Source organism: Anolis carolinensis, chromosome 2, assembly GCF_035594765.1.
Source record: "Anolis carolinensis isolate JA03-04 chromosome 2, rAnoCar3.1.pri, whole genome shotgun sequence".
In the NCBI taxonomy this organism is placed as follows: Eukaryota; Metazoa; Chordata; class Lepidosauria; order Squamata; family Dactyloidae; genus Anolis; species Anolis carolinensis.
The window spans coordinates 1,854,488-1,874,104 of NC_085842.1; the positions used below are offsets into that span (position 1 = coordinate 1,854,488).

A 19,617-nucleotide genomic window follows, 5' to 3' on the forward strand; every position below is an offset into this window, starting at 1 on the left:
CAAACATTCAATGCCTTTTAACATAGGACAAAGACAAACAACATAGCTCCGAGCGGGCCTCGAACTTATGACCTCCTGGTCAGTGATTCACTGCAGTTAATTGCAACTGGTTTGCTCTCCTGTCTGCGCCACAGCCCTGGGCTATTAAAAAACAACTATGAAAGAGCCTGGAAAGAAGTAAAAAAAGAATTAGAGACCTGGAAAAACCTGAATTTATTGTTATGGGGCAGAATCTCTTCCATTAAAATGAATATTTTACCAAAGATGTTATTCCTGTTCCAATCCCTTCCCATTTTAAGATCACACAGATGCTTTCAAGAATGGAATAAGGACTCAAGCAAATTCATATGGAGGGGGGAAAGGCCACGGATAAAAATGAAAAATTTAATAGATGATAGGAAGAGAGGAGGCTTTGCATTGCCGGATTTTAAGACCTGCTACGAGGCTTGCAACTTAATTTGGATTAGAGATTGGATACAACTAAAAAACAAAAAAAATTCTAAATTTGGAAGGTTTTGATCTGTGTATGGGGTGGCATGCATATTTATGGAAAGAGAGAACATCAGAGAAGAAAAACTTCAGGAATAATTTTTTTAGATCATCCCTTATAAAAACATGGGACAAATATAGAAAAAGGATGTATAATAAAACTCCCAGATGGCTTTCTCCATTAGAAGCCTCACAGAGAAGATTGTTAGGATGGGAAGAATGGCCGTAAAATGATAAGTAACAAACGGGATTGTCCTGGAAGTACCCACTCCATATCCCTACCCCAACCTTGACCCCACTTTACCTATCCTCCCCTTCCCCTTCCTTCCCTAACTCAACCCCTATTTCCCAAATGTTTTTATGTGTATGTATCAAAATTTAAATAAAGGTTTTTTGTTTTGTTTTTTAAAAAAAGAAATACAATTGTTTTTGTTGGGCTGTTATTATCCGTGGATTTTGTTAACACTCGTTTAAAAAAAAAAAAGAAGGGGAGGGGGCTGAGATTGAAAAAAATGCAAAAAGCGGAGCACGAGACCCAATAAACTGTCCCTAATGGCAATAACTACTACTACTACTACTACTACTACTACTACTACTACTTTGGGGACTAAACAGGTTCTTACAAAGGGCTGCTTCCCCATTAAAACTGATGTGTGGCAATGGGAGCTAATAATAACAATAATCATTACTTTGGTGGACTCCCCTTCTCTCTCTTGCTCCCTCGCGTGTGTTGCTGGGTGAGTCTTCTCTGCCCTGGCCTGAGAAGCCAAGAAAGCATGGGTGAGGGCAACGCACTGGTGTCTCCTTCCTTCCTTCCTTCCTTCCATCCATCCATCCATCCTTCCTTCCTTCCTTCCTTCCTTCCTTCCTTCCTTCCTTCCTTCCTTCCTTCCTTCCTTCCTTCCTTCCTTTTCTCCCTCTCCTCTCTCGCACCCCTGGCACATGCACAGTTGCAGTTTTCCCCACATGTCTCGTGGCCCACAGGTTGGGAACTACGGCTCTAGCTGCTGGATTGGACCTCCTCAAAAATGATATACATTTATCCGGCTCAAACTGGATTTCCGTCAGATAGCATATTGGCAGATTCCACACGGAGAGCATGAAATATAACACCTAAGACCCCTCCAAGGCCTCCCTCCTCAGTGGGTTTCTTGAGACAGGAAACGGGGAGGAACAGAACTTGAATCCCCAAATGGGGAAAAGGCTGATATTGAGACGCACTACTCATCCATGGGTTCCTCTGAGCTCCCTCCTTCCCTCTTCCGGGGGGAACGGATCCAACCCACAAATCCCGGCCATTCCTTAGGCCATTAGAGCCAGAGAGGGGTCCCTGGTCCACACTCCGACTGAGGCTTTAACACGGGAAGTGAACACAAGTCTGGGAAATGTAGTTCAGGGTGGGGCCTTTTGAATTTTGAAGGCATCCTCGCCTTCCCAAACTACATTTCCCAGAATTCTCCTGACTGCCTTGTGCCGCCTGCTCCTCTGCCCTAAATGTTGTGGTGGGGAAAACCCCGTGTTCATTCTCTAAAGGGATTTTGAGATAAATGGAGATTTTTGGGAGTTTTGTGTGGTAGGCAAAGTTGAGAGGCAGTAACTCCAAAGCTGACCTAGTAGGTTTCCTATTATTATTGTTGTTGCTATGGAGTCAGGCTGCAGCTCGGACACACACTGTAGAACGGATGCAGTCAGGCCCCACTTTTAACTCAGTTTGCCCTTAGCAAAGATGGCAGCTGCCCAGCTGCTTTCCTCTTCCCCTCTCCAGAATAAAAGGCGCATGTGTGCCCTTAAGCAAGATGGCGGCTGGGTGCCCCCGCCCCTTCGCAGCTCCTGCGTGTGTGCTCCCGTTAAGGCTTCGCCCGGGAAACTACTCCCATCCCCCTTGGCCCAGGCCTCTCCTTCTGAACCTTGACTGCCTCGGGCCCCGCGTTGGCTGGCAGAGCGATGTTCTTCGCCTTGGTGGCCAGGGCCATGGTGAGCAGCAGAACGCCCAGTCCCAATTGCCAAGGGAAGAGATTTGGGAAGAGACTCCCTGCTGCCAGGGCCAGGAAGTGCAGGTACATAATAGTTGCAGCTGTTTTCAGCGATACTGCCGACTCCCGACTGACTTTCCCAACCTGATTACCTTCCCTCAAGAGCCCCTTGGAATCAAAGACTATTCAACGAAGGAGGATGAAATGAAACAAAACAATAATGTATTGCTGAAGGCTTTCACGCCTAAAATCACTGGGTGGCTGTGAGTCTTTTGGGCCGTATGGCCATGTTCCAGAAGCTTTCTCTCCTGACAATCAGGGACAGCCAACACCTCCAAACAAAGGATTCTCCCAGGCAGGAAGAAGCCAGGCCTTGAGGCCACAAGGCCATCGAATGCTAATCAATGTGATCAATTACAACATCCACACCTGCCTCCAACAGACAAGAGTTCTTTCTCCCACCCTGGACCTTCCACAGATATATAAACTTCCCTTGCGTAGTTTCCAACATACCTCACACCTCTGAGGATGCCTGCCACAGATGTGGGCAAAACGGCAGGAAGAGAAAGATTCTGGAACATGGCCAGACAACCCAAAAGACTTGCAGCCACCCCAATAAAAATTCCAACTCTCCACCGGCAAGTATTTGATTATAATGATTTCCACTGTTATCCTATTGCATACGAATAGGAATATCTAACTGATATAGACAAACAGGCTTAGCACTGCAGACTAAACTGCTGTGTGCTGCAGAAAAATCATGCTGATTAAAAGGCCAGGAGTTCGTGCCCAGGTCGGGGTGAGCACCCGTGGTTAGCCCCAGCTCACCTGCCCACCTAACAGGTCGAAGCCCAAAATGTGAGTAGATAAATAGGTACCTCTTTCAGTGAAGAGTGATAAATAGGTACCTCTTTCAGTGAAGAACACTGATCGTGACGAAGCTCCTTCTCATGGAAAATGGAGCAACAGCACCCCCCCCCCCCCCCAACCCGGTAACCAGCATCGAGCACAGCCTCCATGATGCCGGAAATAAGATGAGAAAAAACTGTCTTTACCTCTGTCTGTGTCGTCTGTCCTTCTTAATTGTAGAATCAGGCACTGAATATTTGCCGTGTGTGTGTTCGGTAAAGCCGCTCTGAGTCCCCTTCGGGGCGAGGAATAAATACTGAAAAGACAAGCATTTGAACCAAGATCAAATACAAGAAGATGATTGAAGAAGAAAGACAGGACTATTGGGTTTAAAAATAATGGACAATAATATAGAAGACAGATAAACTTTTGGGGGGATTCTTTTTAGTAGTTTAAGCAATGGATGTCAGGGTAAGAGAGATTAAAAACTGGGAGTAATGCAGTAACACGTGGAGTATTTGAGAAAGTACTGAGCAGTGATCCAAGGTTGAGTTATCCATACGGTTATGACGGTCCAGCCAGGTTTGCCACTTTATTCATAGGAATCTTGCAAAAAGCTTTCCAATCACCGTATTATTCAAGGCAGTCTGCCTTTTAGTAGTCATTGTTTTTGAAGTCAATGTTTCAATGTTTTGGTGCTAAATTCATAAATACAGTCATTACTACATAACATTACTGTGTATTGCACTGCTATTTCTGTCAATTTCTTGTAAAACATGATGTTTTGGTGCTTAATTTGTAAAATCATAATGTAATCATATGTTTCATAGGCTTTTTTTCTTAATCCCTCCTTATTATCCAAGATTTTCGCTTATCCAAGGTTCTACCGGCCCGTTTATGTTGGATAAATGAGACTCTACTGTATTATTATTATTATTCCCTGCTGTATCTTCCCAAAGGAGACTCAGAGGGGCTTGACATAAAAGCATTCGTATGTAATTTAAAATATACACATATATAAACATTAGAAGAGAATGAAACACGAACAGCAGGAAAGATTCACAGTTGATTTTCATGAAAAACCTTCCAAGTTAAACACCACAGCAGGGGTTGAGGGGGGAAGGCGCATGCGCGATGGGCCCGGAGGGCAGAGCAGGCCGCAGAGGCCCCGGGAGAGGCAGGAAAGAGGGAGGCCTGTGGGCAGAGGCAGAGCCAGGCGGAGGGGGAGGGGGAAGGCCGGAGAGGGGGGGGCAAACTCGGGGACCACACAGCCCCACACTCACCCCTCCTCCGCTCTCTTCTTCCTTGGTCTCCCGCGCTCGCTCGCTCGCTCGCTCGCTCTCTCTTCCTCCTCCGGAAGTGCGCTCACCCGCCCCCACTCGTCCTCAGCCTCTCTAGGAAGAGGCCTCCCTTCCTCGGTGGACTTCCGCCCAGAGCTAACATGGCGGCCGCGGGCAGGATGCCCACAGAGGGGCGGGGCTTCCCGGCACTTTAACGGAGCCCCACACAGAGAGAGACGCGCCTCCTTTCTTTTCCTCCAATGGGAATCCGCCTTCCTCTCCGGGGTCATCGGTCTCCGGGCAGACTCTCCCCCGGCCCTTTTTGTTCCCCGTTCGGCCGTTAACGGTCATTCTAGGGACCCGCCAATAGGAATCGGGCTCCTGCCGTAGCGTCACCGGTCTCCGGGCAGACCCTCTGGGGCTGCTGCTGCTGCTGCCCAGTCCGGGACGGTGAAGAGGCCGAACTCAGGCCCGCAGGCTCTCTCTCTCTCTCTCTCTCTCTCTCTCTCCCGGTGAGATTTAGAATTAGAATTTAGAATGTAGAATTGTTTTGAATATGGAATATTACAGGTCTGCTATATAATTATTTTATTATTATTATTATTATTATTAAACTTTATTTGTACCCCGCTAGCATCTCCCGAAGGACTTACAAAGGCCAAGGCCTCAACACACAATATAACAATACAAAACAAAAGGCAAATTAAAAGGAATTAAAACAGTGTAAACCAATAAATAAGGGGGAGGGTTCAGGCCGGAGGGGGGGAGGGAGGGGGGGAGGGAGGGAGGGAGGGAGGGAGGGGGCAAACTCGGGGACCACACAGCCCCACACTCACCCCCTCCTCCGCCCTCCCCCTCCTTGGTCTCGCTCGCTCTCATTAGAATGCCACTTCTTACTGAGGAATAGTATGGGCCTATCCTCTCTATCTTCATCAATTTGACTTAGGACTGCTCCTAGTCCTCCCTGAGTTCTAAAGGCCGTTTTGGACTGGTCTTCAGGTGCCATAGGCACTTGCCAGAACCCCTTAGTCAAATCAATACTACTTACAAATTTGGCTTTTCCAATTCTTTCTAGTAAATCATCCAAACGGGGCATCGGATACATGTCGTTTTGGGTGATTTTATTTAACCGCCGGTAATCTATGCAAAACCTTACGGTTTTGTCTGGCTTCTTTACTAACACTATGGGCGAAGCCCAAGGGCTGTTGGATGGCACGATTATATCCAAATCTAACATCTCCCTGACCTCTTGCTCTATGCATTCGCTTATCTTACCCGTTACCCTATAGGGAGGGGATGCTATCGGTGCGGCGTCACCGGTGCATATTTTATGTTGCACTCCCTGCACTCTCCCGGGTAAATCCGAAAACATGACTTTATACTTAGCCAAGATTCCTTTAACCTCTCTTTGTTGTGATGGAGATAAGTCTGAATTTATGGATACTTTATCCAAGTTTCTATGTATCTCCCTATCACCTTCCCAAAATGAAAAAGGACCTGTATCTTCCTCTGATACTATACAGTAAACATTTGCCGACCTATTTACATACGGCTTAACCATGTTTACATGCACCCGTTTCTCAATCCCCAATCGTTCATCTAGGATGTCACAGTTCACATGGTTCTGCTTCCTGACGATCCTCCACGGTCCAGTCCAGTCCATCTGTAGTTTGTTGTTCTTGTTGGGTGTTAAAAACAGGACCTCATCTCCGACGTTGAAGTCTCGGGGTCTCGACGTTGCGTCATACCGGATCTTTTGTTGCTCCTGGGCCGTCCTAAGATGTTCCTGGGCGATGTCCCTGGCCATCTTTAATGTTGACTGAAGATCTTTGATGTAGTCGTCGACAGGAACAGGATCTGGCGTAGGACTTGCTTCCCAGTGCTCTCTGATCAAATCAAGGGGTCCACGAGCTTTCCTTCCGAATAACAGTTCAAAAGGCGAGTAACCAGTGCTGTCCTGTGGGACTGATCGATATGCGAATAACAGCTGCTGCAACTTGGTGTCCCAGTCGTGGGGTCTCTGCTGGCTATAGGCCTTGATCATTTTCACTAGTGTTTTGTTCAGGTTTTCTACTAGGCCATTCGTTTGCGGATGATAAGGTGTGGACGTTAGGTGTTTAATTCCGCACAACTCTAATAACTTCTTCATTAGCCGCGAGGTGAACTGAGTCCCCAGGTCTGACACAAGCTCTCTGGGAAATCCAGTCCTTCCCCACATTGATAACAGCGCATTGGCTATGGTGGAAGTTTCAATATTGGTCAAAGCCACTGCATCTGGATACCTGGTTGCATAGTCTATTACTGTGAGGATATATTTGTATCCTCTCCGACTGGGCTTATACAAAGGACCAACTAGATCAATCCCTACTCGGAAAAAGGGTTCCCCAACAACCGGCATGGGAACTAAAGGAGCTTTGGTCTTATCTCTTCCCGTGCTAAACCTTTGGCAAGTATCGCACGACCTGCAAAACTCCTTGATATGTTGATACATGCCAGGCCAGAAGAAGTTCTTGCTGATTCTTTGGGCGGTTTTTCTAACCCCCAAATGCCCTCCTTGTGGATTGTCATGGGCCACATCTAACAGTTGTTTCCTGTAGTTTACAGGTACCACTATTTGGGTACGTGTTTCTGGCTTATTCAAAGTCTTATGGCTTGTACTTTTCCTGTATAAAACTCCCTCCTTAAGTACGAACTTAGGAGTTTTACTTTCTTCTGTCCCTGTGGCGCTCTGAGCTTGCAAGAACAAAGGTTGTAATGTTTCATCTGCTAGCTGCTCTCGCAGTATCTCTTGTTTTCCCTCTATTCCGCTGACCAACTCAGTGATGTTCGAACTAGACTCAGGAAGTTGCTCTGAGCTAGCTTGGATGGTCAAACACTTGGCTTTTGGAGTGTGGACCTCCATGTTGCCTTCATGTTTATCAGCTTCTTTCTGCCAATTCCTAACTTTTCCATTTAAATCATTCCCAATCAAACATTTGTATGGGATGTCCGCGCAGACAGCGAAGTCCCATAATCCTTCCCAGCCTTTGTACTTGATGGGTAAGGATACTACAGGGGTTGGTATCGACGGACCTATTCCCTTTAAATTTATCTCTGAAGAGGGATGTTGGTATCTCTGTGGGACCGCTTCAGGACGTATAATACAGACATCCGACCCAGTGTCTCTCCATCCCTGCGTGTGTATCTCATCTATGACAATAGATTCTAAATAGTCTTCAGAGATTTCTCTTGAAAGGATAAATAAACATTGTTTTTCTTTTGGCCTCGCATCAGGGCTTCTAGACTTAACTTCAGGTTCCACTTCTTGTTCTATTGGAGCTCTATTTACAAAGAACGTAGACCTGTCTTTCTTGATTAAGTTACATTGGTATCTAAGATGCCCTGGCCTTCCACAATGGTAACATTTTATCTTTTCCTCAGGCCTGGCTTGGCCTGCAACTGCCTCACGCTTCCTATAGGCGGTGTTTTCTCCTGAACCTCCCCTTTGCATCTGTGTGCGTGCGCGAGGGTAAAACGTCGGCTTTAGAGGTTTTTTCTCTTTTGGTTCTTCCTCCTTCCTAAAACCTTCTTTCAAGGTAATTAGCTGGTCAATCATAACTGCAGCTTCGTTGGCTGTCTTTGGGTTTCGGTCTTGAATTAGCCATCTGTATTCTGAGGGAACTAGGTGAAAGAGCTGCTCCAGCTTCAATAGTTCCTTAAGTTGCAGAAAGGAATCTACTTCAGAAGTCCTCACCCAGCTGTCAAAGTATTGAGCTTGCTTTGAAGCAACTTGCGCAAAACTTTGGTGTCTGTCCCTCTTTAAAGTTCTGAACTTTAATCTGTAAAATTCAGGCGTCAACTGAAACTTTTGTTGTACCTGCAGTTTAAACATCTTATAATCTCTGTGAGTGTCTTCAGCCATATCACTATATATTTCTAGAAGCTTTCCACTAATTTGTGGCCTCAGATATAACATCCATTTGTCTTCACTCACTTCAAAATCTTTACAGCACCTTTCAAAGGATATAAGGAACTTTTCTATATCATCTTCCTTGTTATATCTGGGAAACCTTTTTAAAATTACATCAGGTGCTTCAGCTCTCAAATCCCCTTCTTGGGTATCAGCATGAGGTTGAGAGTGTGTCAATCTTTGCTTCTCCAAATCTATTTCCATTCTCCTCAACTCTGCCTGCCTGGCCCTCTCCTTCTCTCTTTCCTCAGCCTCCATCTTTTTCATTTCCAATTCAGCCTGCCTGGCTCTCTCTCTCTCTCTCTCCTCAATCTCTAATTTCTTCATCTCTGATTGATACTTGAGAGACATTTCAGACAAGGTTACTTGTTCTGAATCTGAGGAGGAAAGCTCTCCTGCCTCCTCTGCCAACTTTTTCTGTTTCCTGGTGGCCATTTCCAGACAAGTTTTACCTCAGCCCTTTTACCTAAAGCTGATCTTCGGCACCAACTAACCTTTGCCAAACGAATTTCAGGCACTGAATCAGTTCTTGTCACACATATCCCAGGCACTGAATCAGTCTTTGTTACACGGATCCCAGGCACTGAATCAGTCTTTGTTACACGGATCCCAGGCACTGAATCAGTCTTTGTTACACGGATCCCACCGCTGCCACCAAATGTAAAGAAGTGTGATGACAGGGATGGAATCTTTTTGGATCCCACAGCTGCCACCAAATGTAAAGAAGTGTGATGACAGGGATGGAATCTTTTTGGATCCCACCGCTGCCACCAAATTGCGAAGGATTCACCTTCTACCTCTATGTATTCCACTTTTCAATGTTGTCGCTGCCACCACCTTTGAAAGATGCTTTGCTCAAATAATAAGCAACATTTGAAGAAACAGTAACTTGTTTATTTATAGCACAAAGCTTGATGGTTGCAAGAATGTTATATCTTGAGGTGAACGATGTTACTTCTGTACAGTAAGTGTTGCAAGATTTCTCAATAGTTTCACTGAGCTTAGTATGGTATCAGCTTTATATTACTTGCTTCTTTCAGTTAGGAATACTGTCCTTCTTTAAACTTAGTTGACCTGTACCCGATCAAACTTGGATTGGGGAGTTTAACTGGTTAACCCTAGTCCTCCTTGACTTAGGGATATAGCCTCAGCTCTTTAGTTATTCCTACTAAAGGCTCAGCAACTTTAATTTTAGCCCTTCTCCGCTAAAACTCTCTAGCTGCTCAACTTCCTCCCACAATCTCTTTTTTTTCGATCACACTCCTTTCTCACTGAACAGAACCAACTGCTCTGCTCAACCGACAAACTCCAACTGCCGAATTCCAACTGCTAAATTTTGAATTCTAAGGCTTCCACCAGCAAGGTGAAGCCACGCCCCTTTTCCTGGCCATGCCTTAGAGGCTCCCAGCTTCTGTATAAGAATAGCTGAAATATATAACCTTAAACAGTCAACCCTAACATAGCAATCATGAATAAAACACAATGATCTTTACAGTAACGGACTTCAAATACTACTACTAATGTGAGTATAAAGAAGGATGGAGGTCACAGCATAAATACAACTTAATGCAGACTGACCAACACCACCAGACTAAGCCAGAGCAACGCGTGGCCGGGCACAGCTAGTAATTTATATATATAAAAGAGTAATGGAATCGGCACCGGCAAAACAACAAAACTACAGGCCCCCCAACCTCGAAATTTGACAACACAACCCATCATCCACGTCTCTAGGTTGATACAACAAAAAAGAAAAGAAAAATAAAGTCCTAATTAGAGGGAAAGCAATAATTGTTTTTATCCAATTGCTGCCAGTTAAGAGGGCTAATCTCTGCCCACTTGGTCTCCTAGCAACCAGCTCAGCCAAGGGACAGCCAGGGTTCAGTTAGGGGACAGGCAGATTTAGGCCTCACTTAGGCCTCTTCCACAGATTATCTAATTTGCACTGGATTATAAGGCTTTTCGAATAAGGCTTTCGAATAAGAATCAGCAGCATTAATTACTATTATGTATACTGGAACTCAATTGACAGACCCAGTCTTTTAAACTTGAGCACGCCTATCTGTATTTTATAATGCGTTTTATGAATGTTTTATGTAAGTTAATTTTTAAACTGATTTATAGTGTATTGTATAGTTTTTATATGTGTGTTTTATTGTAAGCCGCCCTGAGTCCCCTGTTGGGTGAGAAGGGCGGGATATAAATATTGTAATAAATAAATAAATTATATGGCAGTGTAGACTCAAGGCCCTTCCACACAGCTATATAACCCATTTATAATTATCTGCTTTGCACTGGATTATCTTGACTCCACACTGCCATATAATCCACTTCAGTGTGCATTTTATACAGCTGTGAAGAAGGGGCTTCATATAATCCAGTTCTAAGCAGATCATATAAGATTATCAATATACAGTAGAGTCTCACTTATCCAACATAAACAGGCTGACAGGATAAGTGAATATGTTGGATAATAAGAAGGGATTCAGGAAAAACCGATTAAACATCAAATTAGGTAATTGTTATACAAATTAAGCGCCAAAACATCATATTATACAACAAATTTGACAGAAAAAGTAGTTCCGTGCGCAGTAATGTTTATGTAGTAATTACTGTGTTTACAAATTTACCACCAAAATATCACAATGAATTTAAAACACTGACTACAAAAACATTGACTACTAAAAGGCAGACTGCGTTGGATAATCCAGAACACTGGATAAGCGAATGTTGGATAAGCGAGATTCTACTGTAATATGAAATAATTACTGTGATAGAATAATACAGAACAATGTAATCTCTAAAACCAGGACAGTAAATAAAGAACAACACTCTGAAAGCAGGGAAATTGGAAATTCCACAAAGGAAACAATCAGGGCCAGCTAACATCTCCCAAGATACGATTCTTCCAGAAAAGAAGCTGAGAAGGGAGTGAAGCAGTGCGTATTACCAAAGTCATTATTATTACTATCATTATTATTATTATTGTGTTGCTGTGAACTGTGAAAATGAATACAATCTGGCTCCAACTATTCAAAAACATTAAATCTGAGTATATAAAAATTACAGTGGTATAATAGAACAGAACAATACAATCTCTAAAATCAGAACACTAAATAAAGAAGAACACTCTGAAAACAAGGGAATTCCAGAAAGGAAACAATCAGGGCCAGCTAACACCTCCCAACAAAAAATTCACTCAGGGAGGAAGCAGCCAGGCTTTAAAGCTGCAAGGCCATTACATGCTAATCATTTTCCCTAATTGCAGCAATTAGACTTGCCTCCAACAGACAAAAAAAAATCCAAAATATTGTATATTCACAACCTTTAGGAAATAATATCCCCTGATGGCGCAACGTGTTAAAGCGCTGAGCTGCTGAACTTCTGGACCGAAAGGCCACAGGTTTGAATTGGGGGAGCGGAGAGAGCCCCCACTGTTAGCCCCAGCTTCTGCCAACCCTAAAGTTCGAAAACATGCAAATGAGAGTAGATGAATAGGTACTGCTCCGGCGGGAAGGTAACGGCGCTCCATGCAGTCATGCCGCCCACATGACCTTGGAGGAGTCTACGGACAACGCCGGCTCTTCGGCTTAGAAATGGAGATAAGCACCAACCCCCAGAGTCAGACACGACTGGACTTAACGTCAGGAGAAAACCTTTACCCTTGACCTTAACTACCACCAATTCCTCAATACTTTATTTCCCAGACCACCAGACTTCACCACAGCAACGCGTGGCCGGGCACAGCTAGTATACATATAAATATACAACTGGCACATTTGGAGTCTAAAAACTGGGTCTGTCAGTGAGTTCTAAAAGGTGTGGTAGTGATTGATGCTGCTGCTCTTGCTTGAAAGCCTGGTCCCACAACCAGGTCTTAACTTTCCTGCGGAAAGATAGGAGAGGGAGCCTCCCTGGCATCATTTGGGAGGGCGTTCCACAACCAACTTTAGTCCTGAATACTAGTCCTGAAGCCTAAGCATGGGAGTCCTAAACTTTCGAGACTGCTGGACTCTACTTTTCAATGACCTTGCTAACGTTTAGACTTAGAAGATGAATGTTTAATTGTTTGAAAAGAACAATACACTCAGCTGTAGCTCTGTGTTTGCTATTCCTTGCCCTTTTCTCCTCAATGGGACATGCTTCCAATTATCGACTCTCTTGTCCCGTCGGCCTTTTTCCCCTCCAAACTAAACACACTCATCTCCCTCAGCCATTCCCTAGAGTCCTTCTCGGGACACATTCTAGCATCCCAAACTCTTGCTTGAATTGAGCTGCTCAGAACTGGACACAGAGTCAACTAAAACTTATCCGGATCTAGACATCATGCTCCCATTGGTACAGCCTAGAATCACATTGGCTTTTTAAAGCTACTATATCACATTTTATTTTTTAAAAAAAACATTTTATTCAAACACAGAAAAAGAAAAACAAATCAAAGCCTGTTTACACAAATTACAATTTTGGCATTTTATTTTTTTACACAAATTATAACTTTGGTACCTTTTTTTAAATGACTACTTAACAAATATAAAGGGAACAAGAATACACACCTTGCACAATAAGAACAAAATTAATGGACCCCAAACCATAGTCTAGAAACCTCTCACTCACTATATGATTATCTGTTTATCTCCTTTCAATACTGTTCTGTACTCTATACTTCATCAATTTAGTTAATGTGTCCATCTGAACTGATTCATGAATGTACATCAGTCGTTGTCATCATTCTTTGCCTTCCATTCCCTGCTGTTAGGGAGATATGTTGTGTATCCTAATGGACCCTTTGCCAAAGGTGGGGATTAAACAGTCCCAAATACCAAAAATGATTCACTGTAAGCAACGATAAATGCACATGAAGAGTGATGGTCTCGTGTTCCAGGGCTCTCCTAGTATAAACTCTGAGGTTTATTAAACAAACACAAGATAAGTCAAGACCATATTAACTTACAGGAAGACTGAAGTCTTTGGTCCGGCTAAAACAGTGGTTGCCAATCTGTGGTCCGTGGGCCACCAATGGTCCGGAAGAGCTTAAATAGGGTCCATGGCCTCACCATTACTACACCATTGCAATGAGAGCGAGTAGTCTCGCAAAACCCTCCTATAGTGCCGAGGTTTATTGAATATGGTTTTCTGTGGACGAGCAGATGGCGACTACTGGGTGGCATGTGTTCTGTATCAGGAACTAGAGCTGATGTGGTCTGTCCAATGCCATTTTCTGAATCAGCACCCCAAATAACCAAACCGAATCTAAAGTTGACCAAAAACTGAGTTGTAACCCTTTTGGTATTAATTTTGGAGAGTGGTCCCTGGTCAAGTGATCCCTAGTTGGAAACCACTGGGCTAAAAATAATGCAATTGGAGCCACACAGTCGAAGGAACAATGAACACAAGTGCAGGTCAAGAGTCCAGTTAATGCAGACACGTCGAGTACTGTAGATCCAGGTCAGGAGCAAAAATAAACAAGACCCAAGGTTACAGACCAATGGTCATATGCCAAGAGTTCATTACGCAGAGTTCATCAAATATCAAGAGTAAAAACCGAATTTAGAGTCCCAAAATCAAGCCAGCAAGTCAGGGATACAAACAAAGTCCAGTCCATAAACGAAACCAGAACGTCAGTCCAGAATTTAGAGTCAAATATTCAGTATACAACAAAGTCCAGAAAAGGGTTACAGGTACAGAGCTAGAGCCCAAAATAATAATAATAATAACAACACTTTATTCATATTCCGCTCTATCTCTCCAAAGGGGCTCAGGGCGGATCACAGTCCACACAATACACATGCACAGCAAACATTCAATGCCGTTGAATGAAGCAGAGCCAAGACATGAGACAGGAGTATGAAGATATGACGTTATCTGCAACCAAAGAGCTATTCTTTTTCAGAACCTTTTATCCCGAGATCTCAGCTGCTGCTCATTTCAGCAAACCTTCACAGATCATCCTAGAAGCCTGCGATGGGTCTCCTTGGGGAGGAGGTTAGGTGAACCCCTTCCAAGCTTGCTGCAATCCGGAGAAAAGAGCCCCTCTGAGTGACACCTGCTCCCAGTAGTCGTCAGCCAAGGCCACACAAACTGCAGTTCTGGGGGAGAGAGATCAAGGTGCTGGCCTTCCTCTTTCCTTGCAGTGCTTTTTTAGAGAGAGCTCGGAAACTCAAAGGCCCGTCTCCTCTAGAGGAACATGAGTTCTGTGATGTCTACTGTATGCTGAACTTTCTCTAAAGCACTTTTCACATTGGGTACATTTGTATGGCTTCTCCCTTGTGTGGGTCCTTTGATGGAAATGCAGATGGTCACTCTGACTGAAGCCTTCTCCACACTCCATGCATTCATATGGCTTCTCCCCTGTGAGTCTTTTGATGGGAATGTAGACTGTCACGCCGACGGAAGCTTTCTCCACATTCCATGCATTTATGTGGCTTCTCCCCTGTGTGGGTCATTTTATGGGAACATAGCCTGCTTCGCTGAAAGAAGCTTTCTCCACATTCTATGCATTCATATGGCTTCTCCCCTGTGTGGGTCCTTTCATGGGAACGTAATTTGTCACTCCGACTGAAGCTCTTTCCACATTCCATGCATTTATGTGGCTTCTCCCCTGTGTGGGTCCTTTGATGGGACTGTAGAGTATCTCTCCGACTGAAGCTCTTTCCACATTCCATGCATTTATACGGCTTCTCCCCTGTGTGGGTCCTTTGATGGGAACGTAATTTGTCACTCCGACTGAAGCTATTACCACATTCCATGCATTTATGTGGCTTCTCCCCTGTGTGGGTCCTTTGATGGGAACGTAGATGTCCATTGCTACTGAAGCTTTCTTCACATTCTATGCATTTATATGGCTTCTCCCCTGTGTGCTTCCTTTGATGGGAACGTAGGCTGCCACTCCAACGGAAGCTTTCTCCACATTCTATGCATTTATATGGCTTCTCCCCTGTGTGCTTCCTTTGATGGGAACGTAGACTGCCACTCCGACTGAAGCTTTCTCCACATTCCATGCATTTATAAGGCTTCTCCCCTGTGTGCTTCCTTTGATGGGAACGTAGGCTGACACTCTGACTGAAGCTTTCTCCACATTCTATGCATTTATAGGGCTTCTCCCCTGTGTGCTTCCTTTGATGGGAACGTAGACTGCCACTCCGACTGAAGCTTTCTCCACATTCTATGCATTTATAAGGCTTCTCCCCTGTGTGAGTCCTTTGATGAGAACGTAGATTGGTACTGTGACTGAAGCTTTCTCCACATTCCATGCATTTAAAGGGCTTCTCCCCTGTGTGCTTCCTTTGATGGATAAGCAGACGGGTACTGTGACTGAAGTATTCTCCACATTCCATGCATTTATATGGTTTCACCCCTGTGTGGACCCCTTGATGGATACGCAGACTGCTACTGCGACTGAAGCTCTTTCCACATTCCATGCATTTATAGGGCTTCTCCCCCGTGTGGGTCCTTTGATGGGAACGTAGTTTATCACTGTGACTGAAGCTCTTCCCACATTCCATGCATTTATATGGCTTCTCCCCTGTGTGGGTCCTTTGATGGGAACGTAATTTGTCACTCCGACTGAAGCTCTTCCCACATTCCAAGCATTTATAGGGCTTCTCCCCTGTGTGGGTCCTTTGATGTAAACTTAGACTGCCACTCCAACGGAAGCTCTTCCCACATTCCATGCATTCATAGAGCTTCTCCCCTGTGTGCTTCCTTTGATGGGAACGTAGACTGCCACTGCGACTGAAGCTTTCTCCACATTCTAAGCATTTATGTGTCTTCTCCCCTGTGTGGGTCCTTTGATGGGTACGTAGACTGCCACTGCGACTGAAGCTCTTCTCACATTCCATGCATTTGTAAGGCTTCTCCCCTGTGTGGGTCCTTTGATGGTAACGTAGACTGCCACTGCAACTGAAGCTTTCTCCACATTCTATGCATTTATGTGGCTTCTCCCCTGTGTGGGTCCTTTGATGGATACGTAGACTGCCACTGTGACTGAAGCTCTTCTCACATTCCATGCATTTGTAAGGCTTCTCCCCTGTGTGGGTCCTTTGATGGGAATGTAGACTGCCACTGCAACTGAAGCTTTCTCCACATTCTATGCATTTATGTGGCTTCTCCCCTGTGTGGGTCCTTTGATGGGAACGTAGACTGCCACTCTGACTGAAGCTTTCTCCACATTCCATGCATTTATAGGGCTTCTCCCCTGTGTGGGTCCGTTCATGTCTAGTAAGAGAACCTTTCCTATCAAATTGTTTTCCACATTCCACACACTGATGTAACTTCTCCCGTGTTTGTGATCTAGGATAGGGAGGTAGAGGACTTGCCATTCTTTTATATTTATAATTCAAATATTACGCCAGGGGTTCACAGACATAACCTCCTGAATAGCACAATCTTTGTATTGCTGTAGCCTTCTGCTCGCTTTTCCAAGCCTCTCTTTTTTCAGCACAATCTTATTTCTTCCTGTTAACTGCATAGGTTTGTAACTTGAAATATATTTTTCTACTAATTATTTTTTCTTGTTGTCATTGCTGTGTATCTTGAAGTCACTTTAGACTTAGAGCACTCCTCGGGCAAAGCTCTCACGCCGTGTTCTTCGAAGAACTTTTTCAGAAGTTACCTGCAGACAAATGAGGGGAAAGTCTCTTCAGGAGTTGAACAGAGAAAGATCTCATGGAACATGAAGAACAAGTCTCGTGCTGTAACAAACCCAAGGGAAGAGGGAAGGTGCCCATTGCCTGGTGAGAAATGCTTTAACACTTGCCCAACAACAAACAATCCCTCCTCAGGTCCAAAGGTTCTCTGCACAAAATAAAATTCAACCCTACAAATTAAAATCCAACAATGCAGCAAAGCTGAAGGCATAACAGGCTGTGAACTGTGAACATTTATTTTTGGCGTCTTTTGCACAATTAAATTATTCTCAATGTCTTGTAGAGATATGTGGTCACCCTTATATAAATTAATGTAATAATGTTTTAAAGCCTGTTGAATATTGATATCATTCATTAATATTTTATCCTCATGTTGTATCTTAACAGTAAGTCCCCTTCAGGGTAGAGAAAGGCGGTATAAAATGTCATAAATAAATAAATACATAAATAAAGAATTGACAATTACATTTTTTGGCCTTTCTTTCCTCAATGTATATGCTAACCATTTCCCTAGTTTGTTAGGTGATTCAAAGTAATTTTTTTGCATTCTTTATTTTAGTTTCCAATTCATTAACTAGTAACATGATAATTGCTTTTGTAGGAGTTTTATCTGAGTTAGAATGTTTGAATTCAAAGGATTTTTCTTTAACTCCTCTTCTTTTTTTAATATCATCTGAAATTACCTGAAAATGTTTCTGTGTATTCTTTCTCATTTCAGTATTGCATTTTATAAAGTATCCTCTAATATAAACTATACTGGCATCCCATACTGTTTGAATATCTGTAACTTGATTTAAATTAAGTTCCAAATATTCTTTCAGTTTTTCTTTCAAATTCTCAATTGCGTCCTCCTTTTGCAGTCGTGATTCATTCAGCTGCCATCTAAGTGTTTTACTTTCTTTTTAATTACTAAAGTCAATGGATTATGATCTGAGATAGTTTTGGGTAGGATTTCTGTCTTCTGAACATAGGTTGTGAGTTTGGCAGATATCCATATCTTATCAATTCTAGAGAAAGCCTTTTGTCTTTCTGAAAAATGTGTACCGTAAATACTCGAGTAAAAGCTGAGGCACCTAATTTAACACAAAAAACTGGGAAAAACTATTGACTCGAGTATAAGACGGGGGTGGGAGATGCAGCAGGTACTGGTACATTTCAAAATAAAAATAGATAACAATAAAATTAGATTAATTGAGGCATCAGTAGGTTAAATGTTTTTGAATATTTACATACAACTGTAATTTAAGATTTAAGACTGTCCAACTCTGATTAAATTATTATTCTAACCTTCTTCAATGTGAATGTGCTTACATATCCTTCCAATAATCACCATAGTTTAACTATTTTAACTATACATTTTGTATTTTAAATGTATTTTAACTATACATTTTGGGGGAAATGCAGTGTGTATATGAATAAAGAAAAGTGGGAAAGACGAGCGCCGAGGAGAGGAAGGCACGCACTGCGGCGAGAGAGGAGGAGAGGAAGGCGTGCGCTGCATGGGAAAGGAGGAGAGGCTTACACTTGAGTATATACAGTATATTCTTTGCATCTCCTCCCCGAGAGTTTGTCTTTCTTTGGTGAAATCACTCCATTCCAATCTCCCAAAAGGCACCCGTTTTCATAATGGAGGTCTGATAACTTTGTTGCTGTGAGTTTTCCAGGCTGTATGGCCATGTTCCAGGTTGTGAGGTCTGTTGGAAACTAGGCACGTGGGGTTAATATATCTGTGTAATGTCAAGGGTGGGAGAAAGAATTCTTGTCTGCCTGAGGCAAGTGTGAATGTTGCAGCTGGCCACCTTGATTGACACTGAATTTCATTTTCAAAGCCTGCCTGCTTTCTGCCTGGGGGGAATCCTTTGTTAGCTGGCCCAGATTGTTTCATGCCTGTAATTCTCATTTTTGGAGTGTTGATTTTTATTTACTGTCCTGATTTTAGAGTCTTTTTTGATACGGGTAGTGTCAGGACCCAGGCTGCAGGGCACCAATAACCATACACAGAGGCCAGAATCTATCTAATATCTTTATTGAAGGAGTATAAAAAGTTAATAAAAACAAGTGTAGAAAATAGTCCAGAGTTAGACCTTTCAGGAAAGGTCAAAATTAGTCCAAAGAAACAATGTCCAATATGAAATATTAAGGTCCAAAGTTGTAATCCAATAACCGAAACACTCACTTGCCAAGCAAGTGAGGGGAGATGACAAGGTCCTTTAGTCCATGAACTTGAGCAAGGCTAGGAAATAACTTGATACTAGGAACACAAGGCTTGATTCAAGGCAACAAGGTAGCGAGGAGCAAGAACAAGATCCGTGGAAATACTTGGTAAAATCCGGGAAAACAAAGCGAGACTGAGTCCTGGGAAACAAGGCAAGGTCCGCGAAGGTAAACAAGGCAGAAACAGGAGCGAAGGCTTGAAATCAGGGACAAGGCTT

At 43.5% G+C, this 19,617-nt stretch overlaps 1 protein-coding gene across 3 annotated transcripts in view; it reads right to left on the reverse strand.

Annotated features, from left to right (window-relative positions):
* Positions 1–19,617, reverse strand: part of LOC103282060 (zinc finger protein 814-like) — a 49,491-nt gene that overhangs the window by 8,770 nt on the left and 21,104 nt on the right. For 2 of the 3 annotated variants that reach the window (XM_062972729.1, XM_062972728.1), the window contains exon 3: positions 3,518–3,627. The gene's annotated coding sequence lies outside the window, so the exon portion shown is untranslated. Of the gene's footprint in view, positions 1–3,517; positions 3,628–4,594; positions 4,654–19,617 lie in introns of those variants that run through there. The other variant, XM_062972730.1, reaches the window with a different exon arrangement.